This window comes from Camelus bactrianus, chromosome 15, assembly GCF_048773025.1.
Source record: "Camelus bactrianus isolate YW-2024 breed Bactrian camel chromosome 15, ASM4877302v1, whole genome shotgun sequence".
NCBI lineage: Eukaryota > Metazoa > Chordata > Mammalia > Artiodactyla > Camelidae > Camelus > Camelus bactrianus.
Window position 1 is genome coordinate 70,233,121 of NC_133553.1, and position 18,074 is coordinate 70,251,194.

At 41.0% G+C, this 18,074-nt stretch overlaps 1 long non-coding RNA gene across 7 annotated transcripts in view; it reads left to right on the top strand.

The window, feature by feature from the left end:
- The window catches only part of LOC141573362 (uncharacterized), a 90,347-nt gene that overhangs the window by 43,065 nt on the left and 29,208 nt on the right, over positions 1-18,074 (top strand). For 6 of the 7 annotated variants that reach the window (XR_012499060.1, XR_012499058.1, XR_012499057.1 and 3 more), the window contains 2 exons: positions 14,882-15,067; positions 17,545-17,769. This is a non-coding gene — a long non-coding RNA (uncharacterized LOC141573362). The remainder of the gene's footprint in view (positions 1-14,881; positions 15,068-17,544; positions 17,770-18,074) is intronic. The other variant, XR_012499061.1, reaches the window with a different exon arrangement.

Consider the following 18,074-nt stretch of genomic DNA (forward strand, 5'->3'; position numbering starts at 1 on the left):
TCAGGGGTCCACTGAGGTCACTGGGGACCTGGGTACTGAGGTGAGGCTGGGTGAGCAGGGTCGGGGGTGGGGCTAGAACTCTACCAGGGAGCCTCTGAAGGGTTTGAAGTGGGGTGATGTAATCAAATTTATGCTTTGGGAAGGCTGCCTTGGCTCCGCGCGCGCGCGTGTGTGTGTGTGTGTGTGTGTTTGTGTGTAGCGGGGAAGAGGGGGAGGGTGCCACCAACTGGGGAGTGACATTAGAAGACCATTCACAGGCTGGGAGGCCACAAGTTTGAGAGGGGCATCGGGGCTGCTTGGGGACATCAGGGGCAGTGTGGATGCCGGATTTCCTTATGGGGAGGGCTTGTTAGCTGGGCCGCCCTTGCGGCGCCTTTTGGCTTGAAGAAAACAGATGGAGGCCGCCAGGTGGACTTTCCTCTTCTCTTCTTCCCTGCCTTGTGTGATGATGTTAGCTCAGCCAACATTTGGAAGAGAAGAGCTAAGTTCCAGGGTAGCCCAGGACTTTGTTGAGCTGGTTCGAGTGAGATCTGATAGGATTTATGTTTGTGTTCAGATCTGCATGTTCACTTAGCTAGAAACGTCCTGTCTTTTGAATTTCCATAGGGGTTTTTACTCTTGATAAAGATTGCTTTTTGGTGAGAGGAAATTTAATACAGCTGTTGTCTTTCTCAAAATAATCATACCTTTTAAGAACTTTAATATTCAAACAGTAGGAATATTTAAAAATCATAAAGTAAGGCTTTGGTGTAGTTTCTTTGGTTTCCTAGTTAATGTGGACTTAGTGCCTTTGCATTACTTAATAGCACATCCTTGTCAGTATTTAAAGGGCTGTTAGTGAGCGCCCCAGGCCCCACCTCTCAAAACATCATTAAAGTTTGCTCTGAAATAGTGAGGTCATAAAGGTTTTGTTTGCAGAAACCAAACACTTGGTTTATATTATGAAGCATTGCTCCATTTATAAAATAATAATAGGTACAAAATTAAGAAAGTGGAAGATAATTGAGTTTTTTAAAAGCTGAAACATAATCTTTCTTGTGCTAATTTTGAACTGGAAGTTTCGAAAATAAAAATCCTACTGTAATATCATCTACGTGGAATACATATATGCTTTCCCGTTTGAAAAATAAGTCCGCAGTGGTTTTTGAAGTCAGGAGCATTCCAGCTCAGATACTGGCATTGATGGTTGCTGGTTTTCAATGGCAGAGCCTAAATTTGCCGCCTTAGCATTTTTTTTTTTTTTTTGTAGTGAGAGGGTTGAGTAGTGCTTTACCAGCATGATTTTGGGAAAATTTGGGGGCAGATGTTGTGCACCAGCAGTGAGATATTTCCATGCATTTTACTTTCTGGATATCACCAAGGCACATGTGGGGTTTGTGCCTGCAGGCTGGGATGCTGCAGTACTCCCTGGTCCATCACAGTTTTGTCCTGGATCTGCTCTGGTCAGTGAATGATTTTCTGTGGCTTCAAGGTAAGTTGGTCTGATGCACATGATCAGATGTGTAGTTAAAGTGCTATTACATGAAATAAGAGAAGCCTAGAAACATGAGGGAGGAGAATTGGCTGAGCTGATTTCGGTGGGGAGTCTTCTTAGGTGACTCCCTCCCCGTGATTCCTGCCAATATCCTCCCCAGCCCTGCACGGTAGTCCTGCCGAAGAAAGCATGCACTTTGCTCAGAAACGTACTGAATTTCCTTGTGCCTCTGTTTGTTGGCTTTTTATTTTAAAGCACTTCTTGCCCTTTGCTTAAATGCCATCCCTGCTAGTCACCTCTTACACTCATTCTTCTGGATGTCATCCGTACATAGCTGCTGAATGGATGAACTGAATGTAGTATCTCCATTATTCATACGTAAGGGTGAATAAAAAGGAAAAAAAATAAAGGGGAAGATGAAAAAGGCCACCTGTTCTGGGAAGTCCACCCTGACTGCTCAACCCACCCTTTTCCCTTTGAATCCCCACTCCTTATGCTCCACTCTACTCTTTTTGATAGTACTTACCACCTTTTAATAAACTAAAGTTTTAAAAAAAAAAAAAAAAGAGAGAGATGCTGATACCACTTCAACATGGAAAAGCCTTGATAATAGCACGTTAAGTGAAAGGAACCAGACATAAACGGCCACATATTGTTGACTTCAGTGATCTGAAATGCGCAGAATAGGCAAATGCAGAGGCAGAGAGCAGGTGATGGTTGCAAGGGGCTGGGTGGAGGGGGATTAGGGAATGACTGATAGTGACAGGGGGTTTCTTCTGGGATGATGGAGTGTTCTGGAAATAGATGGTGGTGAGGGCTGCACAAACGTGAGTGTGCAGAAGACTGCTGAGCGCTGTATCTGGGAGTGCCTGTGGTTGGGGCGGCTTTATTTTGTTCTCACCCTGCAATGTGAACAGTCATCTTGTGCTGAGGCAGTTCTACTCCTGTGAGTGGTGAGGCTCAGAGACTTTGCAGATTCATGTTTCTTTTCTCCCCCTTGCTGAGTGTAGGCAAAAATTGTTTAAGCCTGAGAAAGTGCTCCATCTGCAGAAATGTCTTTCAGTTTTGCATGGTGTAAAAATCTTGAGAGCTTTTTAATCGTTGAGGACAGTCTGTGAGGGGAAACAGCCCGTGAAGCCTGGGTGCGACCTGGAAGAGCCGCTCTTCCCTCCCTGACAGGGGTAGGGATTTCACCGCCATTCAGGCAGTGAAGGGCCCAGACCCGTGAGTAGAGTTGACAATCGTGAATATTTACGTGTATTCGCTGCTTCATCTTGGATATTAATTTCAAGCTGAGTCAGTTTGTGGCGGCAGCCTCATCCTACATCAGGAATCTATATTATGTGCTCTTTGAGGTGGAGACCAGACAGACTTGATTATTTAACAGTATCCCTTGAATTGATATCTCAGATTCCTTTGTAAAAAGTAAAACAGCAGAAATACACACGTCCTTTAATGCCAGTGTGACCTGGATCGGGTTTAGTCTCTGTGCCTCAGTGGCCTTAACTGCGGGTGGGGAAGATGATAACAGTGCTTCCCTCAGAGGGCCTGGTGAGGGGGGAGTGAGAAGCACAAATTGAGGACTTACACGGGATGCTCATGAATGTCCGAAGTTAGTGCTCTCAGCCTGGTGAGGCCTCAGGGGCAGTGATGTCAGAACAGAGCATTCCTAGCCGGAGCTCGATCCGTGTTGGCAGCTGTTATAATCACTATCACCACTGTGGGTTATCAGGTAGTTTTAAGACTTGGTAATATGAATTCTTCAATAATGTTAAAAGACTAGACATCTCAGATCCAGTTTACATAGTTCTCAAGATTTCCTCTGAGAAATGGATGTTTTATTCCCTATCAGAAGTCTGAGTTGAGTCTCTAAAAACATTCTGCATTCCTCCATCTGTTTGCTTTAATTCTCCATTTCTTAAAAAAAAATTTTTTAAATGGAGTTACTGGGGACTGAACTGAGGGCCGCATACATGCTAAGAACATACTCTCCCAAATGAGGTATAATCTCCCCCAGAATTCTTTTTAAACTTTACTTTCTTAGTATTCAGAGGTTAGAGTCCTCTAATTCTTTTTCTGGAGACTTGTCCATGAACCTGTATATCTATTATTAATGGACAAATCTTGGTTTATTAAAAAAATCAATAGAATATTCTGCAATCCATCCAAAAGAAAATGCTCATTGATTTAAATGTTTCTCCTTTATGGTGATTTCTACTTTCTGGTCTAGCTTAATTTATTAACACCCATCCTCATCATCATAATGACCAAACTCGCTCTGAATGGACACCTGCCTAAGGCTAAAATGCTTTCCTCATGTTTTACTTCATAGCAGGTGTTTGAGGGTAGGTATCAGTGTCTCCTTTTTTGCAGCTGAGGGATTGAGATATGGAGCACCTTGTCCCAAATTACACACAGCTGGCAGTGGCTTGCTCAGTGCTGGAACCCTGGCTGCACAGAATGCATTTTTAATTGCTCCTCTAATCAGCCTCCCGTTGAGTGGATTCCCGAACTCCTGTGACTCCATAAATGGCCAATTTTAGTGATCTCAGCCTGATGAGGACTTCAAAGGAGAGACACCAGTGAGAATGTGAGACAGAGTGGCATAAATTAAAATTGTACATTTTTACAAAACTTTTATTCTCATGTAATGACTTAAAAAGTTAATTTTTTTTTAATTTTAGTGCTCTGTGAGCACTACAAACAAAACATTAAAAATAATTATAGTGCAAAAGAGAAGTGGGCTTTGAAAGTCCAACCATTGCTAGTGATGTTACTTGCTTTTCTCTAGTGGCCCTTATTGACAGAAATACTTAGAAAGACTGAATTGGTTTTATGTAGTCTTAGTATGGAAGAAAAGATTGTCAGTGAATATTGTAAGTAAAATCATTACTCTTTTCTTTCCTGATGATGAATAGGTAAGTTGTTTTTATGGCTTAAGTACATTTCCTCATTTGTGAAATTTGAGTAATATCGTTTTCCTTGTCTGTGAGATTTAGACGCCTTGTATACAAAGCACCCAAAAGGTGCTTAATAAAAATGTGCTGTCACAATGACAGGTATTTTAGAAGGATCAACTCTGAATACTAAAGGGGGTGGCTTATTTCTGATGCATATTCAATATGTATATATATGATATATATGAATATGGCTTAAAGTAACCAGGATTCATTTATTTTTTTTAGTGCACTATGAAGCTTTAATGAAATCTGTATCATTCTATTGAGACAGGGATTATTTAAATTGCCTTAAGCAGACGACCTTGAAGATTATTTACACAGAATGTGTATTGTTACAACTCAGAATTCATGTTACCGTGTAACATCCACTCAGATATTTAAATTCGTGGATTCTGACCAGATCCATTAAGTTTAAAAAAATCCACATTTATCATTTTCAGGGAATAATCTTCTCTCTTTTGTGATTAAAGAAAATTTTGATTTTTTTTCTTGCATTTTAACAGGTTTAAAATATCAAAACATTGATTTGACATGTAACTTTTTTAATAGAATAAATCTCATGCTGTTTTAATATGTAAATAAATGTTTTTGTATTTCAACAAACTTTTACGATTTCCTGGCTCTTTGAGAAGTATTTTGCAAGATACTTAGATTACCTACTGTTGGAAAAATACAGACGTTACTTTTATGAATATAGGCCTAGTAAAGGTCTGTTGGTATTTGCTACAGTGCAAGACATGAGGCCTAGGAGAGCTTTGCTGCCGATTGCCAGGAGGACATATCCCAGGTCTCAGTCTCCCCTCCTATAAACTGAAGAGGCTGGACTGGTTTCTTTCCTCCTCTAAAATGAGTTTACATAAGCCTATGTCTTTTGTTTATATTCAGGAGTATTAGCAATATCAGATTAAATATTGAATACCCGTCCCTTACCCTGAAACAAAGTGAAGTATGTGCTACAGAAGCTTTTAGTTATCTGATTCTCGTTTCTGATCCTACATGCAATTTTGTGTTGCATGTTTCCCGGCAACCTGGAAGGTCTTTTTAGCCATAGGTGGAGCTGTTGCACCTTCTTACCTTCTTAATTTTCCTATTTGTTAAAGAAAGCTTAAATAACGTTATTTATTTTGATTTCTTTGCTTAATGCTTCAGAATAGCACAGTCTACATTATGTCTGTCTACCTGTAAAAATTGTTCTGCTTATATCTTAGTTTTATTCTGTCATCTCGCTGTGAACATCTCAGACTTGCTGTGCAAACAATGGCAAAATCGGACTTTTCTTCCAGTGCTAGAAACCAGTGAGCCGGGAATTTTTAAAACAGCTAGAAGCGGCCTCTGGAGCACCTTAAAGCTGAACATTGTACTGGGTTCCCTGAGTATTGACCCCGCTGCTGTGTGTTAATTAGTGGTAGGAGATTTGGTACATATAGGAAGGGGTGTAGTTTTTTGACTTGGGTTTGCGTGCACACGCTGCCGCTGAGCCACGTGAGCCTAAGTCAGTTCGTTCTGAGATTTACCTCGTCTGTGAGATGGGGATGCTCATATCTGCTTTGTAGAATTGTGAAAATTAGAAATTATGTAAAGTGTTTACCACAGTGGGTATGTCAAGAGGGCTCATAAACTTTAGCTACTTTTTTGTGAGAAGAAATCTTTTGATAGTCTTTGGCAATTACTAAGAAACAGGAAAATAAGGAAAGCTGGTTTTATGATGAAAGATATTTGAGGAGGTTCGATAGTTCCTATACCCATAATTTAGCATCAGCAAAGTCAGAACTTTTACACAGTCGCCCTGAACCAACGTTAAGCCACAGAATTTTTTGTTACTTCAAATATGTTGGGGCTTAATGGGATCAAATACTTATACACATGTTGTCTCCAGCAGCCAACTGAGAGATGAAAGAAAAGAGTAAGCAGGCGATATATGTCTTCATTTTTACTGATGAAGCCACGTTCTCCATGAACTTCAGGGCTGTGGGAAAATGCGTGTCATTATACTGTGTCCCAGAATTAGAGACTCACCCTGTCCCAGTTAACACTGGGCCACAGCGAGCCTTCCCTTGAGAGGACCTGCCCCATCATGCACAGGGCTGTCCTGCCATGGAGCTGAGCATCCCGGGTGCTTCCCAAGTGTGGCAGCACTGGAAGGAAAGGAACGGTTTCTCATACCCTGCTTGTCTCTCCGGACTCACACCTCACTCTGTTAGTGTGATAAAGGCTAGCTGTGGGCCATGGGTCTGTGGTGTAGAGAAGCACTCTCCGTGGCCAAGAGGAGTGGGGAGGAGGCATCCCCTCCCTCAGTTTAAACAGGTGGTGGTATGGAACAGAAGGGTGCTCCCCAAGAGTTTATAAAAGGAGAAAGAAGGATTTTCTTTGGGACTTAGTCTAGCCAGGAAACACAGAAGATGATTAGAAAGGGGACTTGTAAATCACTTTAATATTAATTTGACATTTGTTGAGCACCAATAATGTGCTACATTCTTTTCTGAGAGTTTTACAGAAATGAATCCTTCAATCTTCTCAACAATGGAGTAAGGAATGTTTGATTTTTATCCCAGTTTTACAGTGTGGAAACTGAGGCACACAGAGGGAAAGTTGGCCAAGGTCACAGAGCTAGTAAGTGGCAGAGCTGGTATTTAAACCCTGGCTGTCTGGTTTTGAGGCTCCCAGGGATGGGCTTTGGGTGTTTATAGGTATCTGCATCCCTGGATCTCTGTACCTCTGTGCATCAGTTTGCCCAATAAGGACAGGGAAAGGAGAGTTACACAGGTGCTCACAGTCTAGTCTCAGCCACTGTCCACGAAGAGTGCACCGTGATTAGCGTTAATTGTTTTCCAGGCAGTAGATCTGTTGGTATAACAGAAATTTAGTCCATTGAGTTAATCTAGAAACCCTTCCTGCTCTGCTTCTGTCCATGGTTGCCATGTTACTGCCTGCCCGGGATTAGGCCGTGGAGGAGAAACTGTACTCATGGTTGAACTCTGATATTTCAGTCTGGTTCATAGTTTCACATATTCTGTTACATTAATAAGTTAAGTTTCTGGTTTTCTTGCATCAGTGTCTCGTGAGTTTGGTTAATGTGAAACCAGTCCATGGGAGCCCAGGGGTGCTGACGGTATAATTTCTGAGCACGTTCTGGCACTTCTACACATGCAGTCCTGACTTGAGTATGTCCGCCTTCCTCACTGATTTCTCCCAAGAGCAGGGTCCTCTCCCACCCCCGGATGTGAGGCTGGGAGCTCTCTGAGTAGGCCAGTCAGCGGCCAAGTCCACCAATCAGAAAATGATGAAGTACCCGGAAGTGGGTTTAATAAAAGAAAAGGGCTTCCAGGTAGTCCGATGGGCTGTTCGAGTCCATTTGGTGAAAAGCTGTTCACTGTCTGTGGTTGAGCTGATTCTTTGCTGTTGAAAAGTCTGGATTAGATGAAGGGATTTTAAAAAGCAGAAAGGAGTGATTTCAGGTGGTACGTCCACACCGGTGAGAAGTGATGGATGACCGCCTGTGTGAGGCATACACAGAGTCTTACAAACTTCATAAAACAGCTTTAAAAGCTCTGCCATCTGAGTGCACTTCATAAGGGGTCCAGATCATCACTGGTCATGCTGTGAGGGCAAATAACTGATGATGGCATAAAGGACACGGAGGCATCAAAAAGGTCTCAGTCATGTTCCCTGTTTAAAGAATGTGACACAGTGTAATATATTTGAGCTGGTTTTTCACTGAACAATTTTTCGTGTTTTCTGCGACTCCCAGCTCCCGAAGTTTCCACGCAGCTGCATGTCCCCTCACTGCAGCTCTGTCAGCAAGTGTCCTGGGCTGACGTGTTGTCACGGGGAGCAGGACGGTCAGCGTCCCCGGCTCCTCCGAGCTCCGTCTCCTCATCCGAAGTGCTGGGCTTCTCATCCGTGTCTACTTAGAAGGGTTGCTGAGAACCACACGTGATGGTTGTCAGGGGTGATTTGTGGTTGTCCCTGTGTTTGACATATAGTCAGTATTTGATAGAAACACATGTTTTTTTTATAGTTCTGGCTTCTACATTGCAGTGGTTTTTAGTCTGCATTTTTTTATAACTTTTTTCTTATTTTTAAATAAGCACTTTTTTGGGGGGGGAATACTGGGGATTGAAGCCAGCACATTGTGCATGGTAAGCAAGTGCTCTACAACTGAGTAATACCCACCCTCCTTGTCTTCACTTAAAAATAAATATTGCAATACACAAAATAGCTCTTAAACACCATCTTGGGACCTATTTTCTGTATAGACAATTGAATACATATGCTATTTCAATAAGAATAAAAAATGTTGGGACATACCTTTCTGAATCTGTTTACTTGTTTAAAAACGATAATAGCTAGTGATAAACACGAGTCTTGGATCCAGTACTTCTTAGGGTCTGCTTTGACATCATGGGAAATTACATTCTACAGAGAAGGCAAATTGGGTCTCGTTGATATTTGGATGATTTAGCAGATGATCATGTCTTTCAAAACTTGACAGTTTTGTATTTTAAACTAACTGCAAAGTTATCTTCTAGAAGTTGGAATTCCTAAGCTTGTGAAGTGCTCAGTAATTCAGTGTGTATGTGTTTGTGTCTGTGTGAACGTGTTTGTGTGTGACTTCAGGAAGGTAGAAATAAGTTCCATGTAGCCCTCTGATACCTTCCTCCTCCAGTTCAAGATGTAGGCATATATTTACACAAATAAATTGATATTCTTTTGTCATTTGGCATATTGGAAATAAGAGGTTGTCATACTTGTTTCAGAAGTGTTGGGGAGCATGAGCTTAGAAAACGGGAGGAGAAAGAGGCCGGGAGGCACTTCACACTCTGTGCAGGATTTGAGGAACAGTAGCTTTTCTTTTTTCTTCTAAAGCAAACTGGCGCTGAATTGTAACATACTATTACTCAGAATTGCTTTTCTGATCAGATACAAGTGCCTCAGAGTTTTCAAGGCAACATGAATGATGAAATCCGTTTTAGGAGTTATCTTTAAAGTAGTGTTAATTTTCAAGTAAAAGGCTATAGCCTGTTCTTTCTTCGAAGGGTAAAAGACGATCTCATTGATCCAAGTGCATGATCAATGTGCTTAGTTTCTTTGGGGTTTTTTTCTTTTTTTTTAAGTGCTTGTTTCATTGTGGTTTGAATGAATGTTTAAAATTTCTGAATTTTGTTCTTTAGAACATGCTGATTTATCAGAACTGTTAAAAACCTGATTGATCTTTCGTCTTTGTTTGGAGGGGCACCCTTTTGATTTATGTTGTCTGTTAAAGAGGGAAATTCTTCCTCTAGCCTGCAGATCATTAAGTGAATGGTTTGCAGTGTGCCTTTAAAATTCTTTGAATGCTTTGAGCATGCTTGTCTAGTGAATTTTGAATTGACTCATAGTAATGACTTTGCTTAGATTCTGTGGCTTTGCTCCTCTCCGCAAGAATTTGAATTCTCTGTTGCATTTTGTATACGTGTTTTTAACAGGGGAAGAAATTTTACATTTTTTACAAAGGTGGGTTTTCCAATCCCCTCTGAATGCCTTCTATAATTGATACAACAAAAATCTGTTATTGCAGTGCTTAATTATTTCATAAACTAATTTTTGGCTTAATCAGAAGCAATGAGAAAGGGTGATAATAAAAAATATGAAAACCTTCCTTCCTTTGAAGAATAGAAATGAGGTGGTCAGGCTCACGCATGCTTTGTGCTTGACACACTTACTTTCATGTCATTGTGTATCATGATTCGGAGATGGAGTTGCTTCAGGTTTTATAGATTTTTGTTTGAACATTTTTGTTGAATTCTTTCTCCAGGCTGATGTTTCCTGTTGGGTTTGTGGAAAGCGTAGAAGGGAAACAAATTCTTTGTTTTATTTTCAGGAGGCCTGAGTTGCTGATGAGAAAAGAGTTGAGGGTGGGCTGAGGAACAGAGTGACACTCCCTCTCCTCCCGGCTGAAAATGGTGAACAATGAAATCAATTAAGTGCATCAGTATTTGACCAATAGAATTCAGCGAGCCCAAACTGGCAAGTTATGCCCAATGGAAAGTAGTGAATTCACCTGCAGAATTAGGTGCTTTGCCAATTAGAAGCAGCTTAGAGCAATCAGAAAAATTACTTCATATGATGAGATATAAAAGAATGTAATATCTTCTATTTCTGAAACCTTTCTACGGTAAGTTGTGTAGAGCTAAAATTAAGTTTCAAGCGCCAGGAGTTAAGAGTCTGGGTGGTTCTGTGGGATCGTTAGTCAGGGATGTGTCTAGATCCTGCTAGAGTGTCTGAAGCTGGCAGGAAAAGACCCAGGGCTAGGATTTGTTATCCTAGGGTGTCCTCCATAATGGTTCCATAATGGTTACATGTGGGAGCCCAAGATTAGGTTAACAAATTTTAACAGATCCCAGCCGCCTGTCAATGTTCAGAAGAAAAATGTGTGCTTAGTAACTGCTTTGCAAGCAGGAGCCTGTGCATCCTCACTCCTGTCTCCTTGTCTTAAAAAGCAGAGACAATGCTTTGCTTGCATAGTTGATGCTTTAGATAGCACTCTGCTCATTTCAAAGCAAGGACCCAGGCCCTCAGCTATAAAAGCTGGGCTTGTGTGCTTTTAGATAGTCTATTATCCCCAAAACAAGGACCTGGCTGGTCTCGTGGTCTGCTTTGTAATTCACATATCTAAAGAATGTATCTTATTCTCCTCACCCCATGACTTCCCTAAAGATACACTAAGCCTTTCTACTCATTGTAGATTCTACAATCTCTGTCTCCACCCGTCTTTCCTCAAGTTCCTACTTACTATCACACAACTGTTAATGACTTTTTCCTTTCGTTATACACAGTAAATATAGGAGCATTTGAGAGGCTCGTGGAGTTGGCTCCCTACTCCTTCTCTTTTTCTGGACTTTTCCCACAGAGTCTTGAATAATCATTCCGTGTCGGTAGGACTTCTGCCAGCCATAACCCACAGTTCCAGGTGAGAATGATGCAGGCTTTATCTCTCCTACCCAAGGGAGAGAGAGAAGAGAATTGAGATCTGCTCCCTTGTGGTCCCTTTCTTCCCCAGGGCCACTCCAGTTCACCTGCAGCCTTCTGGGCTCTGATGTCAGGGCCTCTATCCCAGGACTGACTGCAGCCATTTTTTCCCTTGCCAACATTTCCTGTGCCTTTCAGAAGTTGGTCTCTTCTCTGCAATTCAACCCTGGCAGATGTGATGGTGGTCAGCGTGCTGGTGGGCAGTCACCTGGGGACTCCCAGGAGCCATGCTGATTCTCCTGAGTCTCTCATTCGGGGTTACAGAACTGTCGAGCACCGGAGGAAGCCCATTCACGTGAGGTCAGCGCAGCATTGCATCACTTTCATTTTATTTTTGAAATTTCAGTGGAGAAATTATTTGTAGCAAACTGTTCCAGTTTTTTGGCTGACTGCTTTCCTCACCACCATTTCCTTGTTGGATGTGGTGCTTGTTTTAAGAACCAGGTTTCTTCTCTGGTTATTTCTAGCAGGTGGGCTTGCCGAATCCTTGATCTGCATTTGAAGCAGAATTCTTCATCTTGATGTCAAACTGATTTTCTTCATTCTGAATATTTCGTATACACTCAGCAACTGTTTCAAGTGAACTGCTCTTATCCAATTTCGGTTAACTCACATTTGCTGATCTCCTGCTTTCATGCTGAGGGCAGTTTCTTCTTCCTGTAATAAAAGTTAGCAATTTGCATCTACTATGGGAAGGTAATGGCCCGAGGTGCTTTTGTTCTTAACAGTTTTAATACAATTCACCCATTAATATTTACACCGGTTTTTACTCTATGCCAAAAATTGTGCATCCCAGTCAATCTTAGAATATTTTCATCCTCCTAACAGGAAACCCCATATGCATAAGCACTCATTCCCATCTTCCCCATCCTCCCCCAGCCCCAGGGAGCCACTCTTCTCTCTCTGTGGATTTGCCTGTGCTGGACATTTCAAGTAAATCGAGTCAATTCATGTAAATGGAACCGTCTATTGTGACTGACTTCTTTCAAACTGAGTAACGTTTTCAATGTTTGTCCATGTTGTTGCCTGGGTCAGTACTCCATGCTTTGCTATTGCTGAATAATATTCCACTGTATGGCTGGGCCCCTCTGTTTACCCATTCATCAGGTGATAGGCATTTTGGTTGTTTCTTCTTTTTGGCTGTGATGAATAATGGCACCGTGAACATTCCTGTAGGAGTTTTTATGTGGACATTTGTTTTCAGTTCTCTTACGTGTGTGCCCACAGAGTAGAATTGCTGGGTCATTCAGAAACCAACTGTTCAACTCTCTGAGGTCCTGCCAGGCTGTTTTCCAAAGTAGCCACGCAGCGTTACATCTCACCAGCAAGGGCTGCTATCTCTGATTCCTGTGTGTCCTCATTAGTTCTTGTTATTCTTTTTTTAATTATAACCTAATGTAGTGAGTGTGAAGCGGTTTCTCCTAGTAGTTTTGACATGATTTCCCTTACAGCTAATGATTTTGAACTTCGTTTCATTGTGCTTATTGGCCATTTGTATATTTTCCTTTAAAAATACCGTTTCGGATTCTTTATTCATTTTTTAATTTAGTTGTCTTTTTTGTTGAATTGTAGGAGCTATTTTTTATTTGGAGATACAAATTCCTAATCAGATAAATTATTTGAAAATATTTTCTCCTGAGTGTTGTTTTTTTCACTTTCTGGATGGTGTCATTTGAAGCAAAGTTTTAAATTTGATGAACTCAAATTTATCTCTGTTTTCTTTTTTCCTTGTGCTTTTGGGGCAATATTTAAAATCTGAGGTATTTTATTTAAAATTTACATATAAAATATCTTAATTTCTAGGACCGTCCTAGGAGACGGGTGCTGTTGTTATACCCAGTCTATGGATAGGAGGCTGAGATGCAGAAAATTTCACTGAGTTATGAGTGTCAAAGCTTCCCAGTGCTGTGGGAATTCAGAGCCTCATGATTGTCCCCAAGCATCTGTGCTCTTCACCACCATGCTCCACTACTGCCTGGAATCGTTAATGAAAAAGTCTTTCATTTTTTGGTTTCTTGTTTGTTTGTTTTCTCATTGGGAACCTCATCTCCTCATTTTCCTTTCGGATATCAGTGTAGGTTTATTTTAGGTCTCATGTAGGCAGAAGAATTGCTATCATTTAACTTCTTTATTACTCACTCTCCGGTGATGATTGTTGCTATTTGACCTAATCAAGTCATGCTTAAGTCTTTCCTGCTCATGACACTGAAAAGAGTCATGACTTACAGAATGCTCAGAGAAGAAAATAATTGATTGATTTTATTTTGCTACCCAATCAAACCAATCAAATTAAAACCCCGGTGTTGACGCAGACGGTAAGCCCTCCAGAATAGGGTCACTGTCTTCCTTGTGTTTCGTTTGTTTGGTCACAGTGTCTGGATAGTGACTTGCTGTCCAGCAGTTTTGTGAGGATACGGTGTTCGTGAATCATTGTAAGGACAGAATTTTGACAACAGACTGTATTGGTCATTTCACGAGGGAAAAGATAATATAGAAATACTGCTCAGATCTATTTTAAAATTAAGTTTGGAATGTTGAGAAGAGTTCAAGAAACCATACAAAGATCTTTTTCACTTATTTTAGATCTATCTTAGGCATATTATGATTACATAGCAGAGTAACTTATCAACTAGATTTGACAAGAGGTGTGTATTATTGATTATTTGTTTTAGTTGAAATATTCTACCGGGAAAAAGTAATCAGTGTCCATAAATGAACAAATATGTTTGTATTTCTATGTAACATGGGAGCAGACTTCATATGTTTCTATATAATATATATGACTGTGTGTTTTAATCTGTCTGTCAGTGTTTTTATAGTTTTTCAGCAATGTTCTAACTTTAGAATTCTTCTAAGAAAATCACCCCCGATTCTAGCGCAGTTTGTACTGTGTATCCTGTCTTATGCATGGGATTCCACTGTCTCCTCAGTGAGGAATTTCCTCCCCTACTGAGGTAGTAGCAGAGTTAAAGGAACTGTGATTTCTAGGCCTTTGCTCTCCATGTGTTTGCATTTGGCTGTCAATCGCGATTTTCCCTTTCTTGAGTTTTCATTGTTCAATTAGAATTTTTGAAAATAAGTGTTAATATGTTGTATTTGTCTCCCTAGAAACTTGATGTGTTTGTGCTTTTCAGTTTTCAATTTATGAAAAATGTAAATGCACTCTTGTTTTTAAGTAGTCCTTTTTCACTAGATATTTGTTCACCCCTTTATAGTTAAAATACTTTTTTTCCAATGAATGAATCGGTGTGCATGTTTTAAAAGATACCTTACTTTTTATTTTCCTTATTATAACAATTATATTCATTCTAGAAAATTTAGAAAATAAGGATAAACACAGTAATAACTTAAAAATGGCCTCTAATCTCACCTAGAGATACAGTTGTAAAGTTTCAAATGGAGAATTACAAGTCCTCTCATGTTGTTCTTCTTTTTCAAGATCGTTTTGGTTACTGAGACCCTCGAATTCCCATATGAATTATAACAGCAGCTAATCAGTTTTTGCAGAGGAGCCCGCTGGGATTGTGATCGAGACCACGTAGAATATACGGATCACTCTGGGGAGCACTGCCATTCCAAGAGCACTGTCTTCTGATCCAGGAATGTACGTGGCGTGTCTGTCCAGGTATTTAGGTCTTCTTTAATTTTTTTTCAGCAATGCTTTGAGTTTACAGAATATTATTTTACTTTTTTTCTTTGCCTTTATACTGAGAACAAGTGTGCAAGGTACCGGGATCAGAAGTGTATTTTAGCCCCGCCCCTTGCTGCCAACATGGTCGCTGCGCTCTTGCTTTGCCTTGTGTACAATCTTGCACAAAATAGGACCTCAGTAACTCTCTCTTGAATGAATGATTATATGATTCTAGGATGATGCTTGAGAGTCCTTGTGATTTTTTCCTCCAGCCTTTCCCCAATTCTTAACTATGCCCTTTCTCTTCCTAAACTCCAGCCTGGGTTTCAGCCTGCCTGTGGCATTGATGTTCCCTATCTGTAGACTCTTCCTTTCACTGGTTCACGATAATGTTACATGTGGGCTGTGGAAACTTGCTAGATGTCAAGAAAGAACAAATCCATTTCATGCTAGTATTTTTACAGTGTGGTATTTTTTATCGATTGAAATTAAATCAGGCTGACCCCCTGAGCCCTCCCGTGAGCTCTCTTCACTTTCCTACATCTGATACTGCTCTGGTTGCTACATGTGCCCTTCCCCCAGCCTTGGTTTTTGGGTTGAGTAAGTCATCATCAGTGGAGCCCTCTCTTTAAAAGATGAAGAGAACATTGGCTCCTTCTCCCTGGTTGGGGACTTGGATGAGATGAGATACCAGATAAAGAATGGAGCTCCACCTCATTCTGACCCCCGCTTTTTCCGTTCCATTTTCCAGTGGAAAAGAGTACAATTCAACAGTATAAAGATTGATTGTGAGCTAATGAGATAGACAAGACAATGAATCATTTATTAAATATCCTTTCATGCCAGAAACAAATGTATTATACACACAAAAATCACACAAAGCATGATAATATCGTGCTTACAGACGTGTGTCCGAGTTCGAGTCCTGCTCTGGAGTGACCAGTCCTGTGAGATGGAGAACTGGTAGGTTGGCTTAGGCTCTCCAGGACTGGTTTTCTGTACTGCAGAGATGGGGCTCGCTAGGCTTCCCTCCCCCATAGAGGTGCTGTGGTGTGTAACTGTCACGCGTGCACAACTGCTCGTTCCTCGTAAGTGCAGGATAGCATAAATTTTGCGGTGATGGCTTTATGACTGCCCCGTGTAGACTCTCAGTGCTCCAAAGGGATGCCTTGTGGTTTGGAGATGGGATTCTCATTTCTGTAAATACCCAAGGATTGTGGTATTGGGCCCTGCTGATTTGAATCTATTCTTTAGAAAGTTCATATTGTAGATATATTTTTCAAGCATGTGTGCTTTTTTTCTTTTATTATTTATAGTTCTACCCTCTCATCTCTTGGTGTGACTTTTCATGGAATCTAGGAAACAGTCCTAAGTTACCTGCCTCTTCACTCTTCTCCGTGGTTTTTTTCTTCCCTGACTAGAAGAGGGTTTTGCACAGGAAATTTTATTTGTTCCCCTTTTCTTGGAGTCTCTCTTTCGGTCTGCCCATCTCTCACCTGCCCATCTGTCCATTTCTCTACCCACTCATTCTTCTGACTTGTTCCAAAAAGCATTTCAGGCAGCTTACAGAAGAACAGATACCAAATAAACAGGTTAGAAAATGGGGCTAAGTTCAAACTGTGAGGCTAGGAGGCGAGCCTGTGTGAGGGTTGCAGCCGTGAGACACACACCTCTGCCCTGTGACTTATAAGATCTACAGCAAGAGTGTGCCTGTGGCTCCCAGCAGACACAGTTTAACAGGGTTTGTGGGAGATGCTCACTGGCTGTGAAATAAATAAGTGGCTCAGGAGAAGCCCAACCTTTCCAGCTACAAAGGCTTAGGAGAATATTTTGAGTGTCTTCCAAAATCAGGGTATTGCATTGTTTCTTTTGTCAGAGTTCTACATATAGTTGGTTACATTCTATACCTGGAAATTTCTCCAGAACTTCTTACCAAGTGAGTGCCATTGCTCGGGAATGAGGTGGTTCTCCTCATTGACGGGGGTTGGCCAGAAACCGAAAGTGACATCTTCAAAGGAGCCTGGGATTTGTCAGTTATGTTTTGTCAGTGCTGTAGATTTCAGGAAATGCTTTCACACTTTCTCTCCATCTGAGGCTGCAGCGTGCTCTCTTAGCAGCATCAGGAGCTCAGAGCCACGGGATATTGGGGGCTGACTGCACTGCCGTCAAGACAGCCAAGCTAGTCACTGCAGGAGTGGTTCTTTCACATAGTGCATTTCATGTTCTATAGTAGAAAGTTTCAACAGGGAGTTAATTAACTGAGTTAATTAACATTTAATAAATATGAAGCTTTGATGAAAAGACGGTTATAGGCAGAATAAAAGTTGTGAACACTTTGAAAACGGTTTCATTACTGAAATTTCAGTAGGGAAGATACACAGTTTATCTTATTTATGCCTCTCTTTTAAAGTAACAAAGAAACAAGACAGAAAAGGCAGAGGATGATTTCTGTTATTCCTCTCGGCTTGCAGGTTCCCTCACATCCAGTGGCATCCATCCAGACACCAACACTGTCACTGGCCATGCTCAGAACTGCCTCAGCCCTGAAGACACAGGTAACAAATAGAAGGGGGCCGCGCCCTGTTACAGCAGGTGCTCTCACTTTGTGGGTCCTTATGTAACTGCGCGGTGTTAATCAGGATCGCCCGTTCTACATTGTGTGGCGCTGCTGCGGTGTCTCCTAGTTATTTGTTTCTGTAAGTACTCGTGTATTATTCTCCAATGTGTGGTACTACACATCTAAAAATGCTTTTTTCAGATGAAAAATAATGTATATTTAATGCAATAAGTCTGAAAAAAGGGACAAAAAAGTCTATCCAGGTCCCACTAGTCAGAAATAATAATTAACACTTTAACATCTACTTTCTGTTCTTTTCATCAGTGTGTATCAGCTCTGTCATAAAAACCAGTGAGCACTCTGTGTCTGTTTACTGTGTGGAGACCTCCATTTTCCATTCGGCTTATTACATGTTTTTCTACAATATTCTATCTCCCTTGGCAT